Source organism: Vombatus ursinus, unplaced genomic scaffold (genome assembly GCF_900497805.2).
Source record: "Vombatus ursinus unplaced genomic scaffold, bare-nosed wombat genome assembly UNPS02014812.1, whole genome shotgun sequence".
Lineage (NCBI taxonomy): Eukaryota > Metazoa > Chordata > Mammalia > Diprotodontia > Vombatidae > Vombatus > Vombatus ursinus.
Window position 1 is genome coordinate 44806954 of NW_020954590.1, and position 4542 is coordinate 44811495.

A 4542-nucleotide genomic window follows, 5' to 3' on the forward strand; every position below is an offset into this window, starting at 1 on the left:
TTTGGTGATACCATTTATCAAGATTTGTTACTCTCTCCACTCAGCTTCAGACACTTCTGGTGTCATCTAGTAGGCTATTTTCTCTCCTGCGGCTCCATTGTAATACTGCCACTTGCTGGTTTTCCACTGAATTGAACTGCCATAGTACCACCCTTTCCAAAAGAGGTCAGTCACACAGCTCTTTTTTGTCAATCTAGCTCATAGTCATAGGACCATTTCTGCTCTTTTGTGAATTAGATTCATATCCACACTCGGCCTTCCAGAACAGGAAAACAAACAAACAACAAGGCAAAACTCTTTAGCCAAGTCTGTATTTTGAACTACTTTGTTTCTTCCTAATTACGTGTTCCCCCGGCCGACTCTTTGGATCGATGTAATGAAATTCTTTTTAACTCCTATTATAGATTCTGGCTGCTGTCACTAGCTACATGCAGATCATACTAGGGAGCATTGCTTAGCAGGACTCTAAAAGTGGGATGGAGCTAGTGACTTGAAACGGGGACAGAGCTCTAAATTCCAAATTGCCACACTTTTCACTTAACTGACATCAGTAGCAACTCTCAAAGAATAGGCAAGTTGACTGGGCTAGGGAAGTATGGAATAGAGGGATTTGAAACATCAGAGGAGAGCATGAGCACACTGCTATCCTATGAATCTGGGCAAAAAGATGAGGCAAATGGTAGAACAAGAAAGTGTTCAGAAAGGGAAGTAAGAAGGAACCAATACAAACTTTTCCTATTTTGACATCTTGACTAAGGGCTTTGTGTAAGACTTGACTAAGGCAGCTTGTGTACCTCTGAAAGTCTATGAAAAGTCCCACTGGCTTCTCTAATTCAACTCAGTGTCTCCTTATCAGTGTCTTCCCTTCCCTACCTAGTTGAGTGAATGAAAGGACAAGTATGCAGTATGGGTACTGCATTTGAAGTCAGAGGAGTTCAAATCTTGATCCTACCACTTACTGCTTGTGTGAACTTTGGTGGGATGAGTGGAAAGTCCGAGAGACGGAGTTTCTGGGGAATTAATAATCGATTTATTACTTCAGCTAGCAAATAACCAGTTTATTGATGGTCAGTGTTTTCTCTGGTTAACCAAAGACAACCTCCCCTCCAACCCACCAAGAAGATCCTGAATGCTTAAATATCTTTAGAAAATGGGTTGGAAGTATTAATGAGTCTTCAGTTACTCTTGCTGAGAATATGACTCAGCCACCTCCAGCAATCTGGACAAAAGAATCCATCTCTACCCAGAGCACTCTGATTGGTTTTCTCCTTCATAAGCTGGGTCACCCTAAATTCTAATGGAAGGTTCCAAGGACAGACAAAGGCTTATTTCCTATAGGCAAGAACTCACCTGGACTGGATTCTGTTTGTAAGTTTGTAAGTAAGGTGGATTTTGTTATTCTTTTTTAGATACTAGTTCCCAGGATCCATGGCCAAAGCAATCTCTAGTTCCCAGGTTTTCACATTTTAAAGAGTTTCTACTGCAACTGTGGAGTGAGACATAATGATGAGATAATGTAAACATTTGAGTTGTTTTATAAACAGCCTACTGCACTTGAGCAGTGCTAAGTCAGCATAATATTACTAGAGTTAATGTAAACTTGCGAGGGTATTGCTGGCAAATTGCCTTCTTTGTGTGCTTCCCTATAAATCAGGTGTGCACTGGTCAGTGAGTGGGGATTTGCGGGATTTGGAGAATGCATAGGAGAATGCATGTGTATCTGCCTCAGCTGGCCCCCATTGAAGCTTAGGGGAAGTGCACAAGCTGGAATGCTGTGCTGCCTCAACTGGCTCCTATCAAGGCTTAGAGGAATGAGATAGGAGTTGTGCTTTTACTTTGTGTGTTCTCACTGGCCCCTGTGAGAAGGGTAAATAGGGGAAGCTGTAGGAGTTGGTGCTCCCATTATCAGCAACCCACTCGAGAGAAATAAGAATAAATTATTATTTAACCCATCCGAAGCTGTTTTCCTATTTTCCTGTCTGGTGGGATCCAGAGCAAACCTGCTAGAACCCCTCCTGTGTTACACTTGTGTTACAAAAGTCTTCTAGTTGTGTGGGGTTCCACCTGAGATTGCAGAACATGTCCCTGGAGGATTTGGGCAATCGCATCTATCAGCAATGTCCTTCAGAGACTGACTGACTTGCAACAGCTGGTCCCTGAATGAGGAAATAAAGGGGGGAACCTCTATCCTAATTTAATAATTAGCTGGTAATATAAAAGAGAAATGAACATTTCCCTCATTGGCAAATCACTTGGCCTCTGGGTCTCATTGTCTTTATTTATAAAGTGAGGCAGGTGAACAAGATGATCTCTAAGGTTTCATCCAAATTTAAATCCTTGCCCTTGATTTGGTAGTGAAAAGAGCAAAAAGAAAATGAGATATATGTCAAATGGAGATGTGATTGGTAGTTAGCAAGGTCAGAACAAGGAATGCCAAGACTTGAAGCCCAAAGATCCATGAGCTAGTCAATAGTCAATAATCAATAAACATTTAAGTGCCTCCTATGTGCCAGGCATGATGCTGACAAATCCAAAATCCAAATCCAAAAAAAGGCAATCCCTGCCCTCAAGGAGTTTACAATTTAATAAGGGAAGGCAGCACACAAAAAGAAATTCAAAAGCAAGAGAGGACAGGGAGTAAAGGTATCTAAAGCCTGGGAATGATGAAGAAGTCAGTCAGAGAAGTCCCAAAGCGGTGTAGCCAGATGAAAAATGAGGAGATATCTGAGCTGAGCTCTGTCCTTAAATTGAGGTTTAGAGTTCATGGAGTTCACCCTCCAATCAGAGGGGCATAGAGTAGGGATGAGGTGAGAAATCAGGAGCGATTAGGTGGAACCTAATAGATATAAAGACATAAATAGGAGACTGTTAATCTATAGCCTAGCAAATGGCTATATGAATTTAGAAAGTGGATTTGAGACCATGATACAGGATCAAGGGAAAAGATAGGTAGAGTAGGAGTACCATAAGCCAAAGTTGAAGTCCAAGCACCAGAATCCTCAATAAGCAAAGATAAGAGTACAGGAATCATCTAGATTTCCAAATCATTAGGAAAGTTGATCTTAGTGAGATCCAACAGCATATATCAGGGATCCAGGTGTAGGGAGACTAGCAAGGGCAGGAATACAGCTACGTGGAGACAGGGACATAAGAAGAAGAATCATATTTTTAAATGTTTTTCAGTTCAAAAGCAATTTTTTTCTCCCTCTCAGCAGCCCCGCCACCTCACCTCACAAGTGGTAGAGGGGGAAAAAAACAGAAAACTCTCCTAATCTATATGTACAGTCCAGAAAAGCTAATTCCCTGTTGACTCCATATATGTGTGTGTGTGTGTGTGTTCATGTGTATGACAGAGTCTTTATGCTTTTTAAATCCACTACCTCTTATCAACAGATCATTTAGAATATTGTCTTGTCATTGCATTGATCACAATTATTAAGTCTTTGAAAGTTATTTTTCTTTTAACATTATTATTGTATCAATATTTCTTATGGTTCTGTTCACTTTATTCTGTATAGTTCATAAAAATCCAGTTTCTTCTGAAACTGTTCATTTTGTTATTTCTTATGATGTAATAATGTTCCATTTCATTCATGTGGCATATTTTTCCAGCCATGCTCCAATAAGCGAACATTTTAGTTTCCATATTTTTACTACTATGAAAAGAGCTAATATGTGCATATACATATATGTATGTGTATATAAGTGTACATATATACATATGCGTATATATATATGTGTGTATAATCTTTCCCCTCTTTTTTTGCTCTCTCTGGTTTATAGGCCAAATAGTGGTATAAGTAGGTCAAAGCATATATGTAGTTTGGGAACTTTCTGGGCATAGTTTCAAAAATGGATTACCAATTCACAGTTCCACCAAAAATGCATTAGTATGTCTGTTTTCTTCCAACCCCTTCAACATTTGTCATTTCCCTCTTTTGCCCTCTTTGATAATCTGATAGGTGTTAGATGGAACCTCAGAGTTATATTAATTTAAATTTCTCTAATTATTAGTGATTTAAAACATTTTTTCATGTGATAGTTGATAGACTTAATTTCTTACTTTGAAAGCTACCAAGAATGGCTCTTAGAGTAATAAAATTTAGTCCGTTTCTTATTTATCTTCCTTATATCTTCTTCAAAGGGAAATTAACATTTGATTTGCCATTATACTCTAAGGACTATGGGATTTTTCAATCTGACTTGCAGCTGAAACCTACCATATGTGCTTTCTCCCCCCATTAAAATGCGAACTCAAACAATAATAATAATAAAATAAATAAAATAAAATGTGAGCTCCTTGTGAGCTGAGCCTGCCTTACTTTTATATTTGTATTCTCAGTGCTTAGCACGTAAACTTAATAACTGCTTTATTCATTTATTCATACCTTGTTTATAATACTATTATCAGAGAAACTTACTAAAAATATTTTCCCAGTTACCTGTTTACCTTTACATTTTAAATGTATGAATTTTTACTGCAATTTTTTTGATGTTATATAATCAAAATCATCCATTTTATCTTCTTTGATCCTCTCTGTT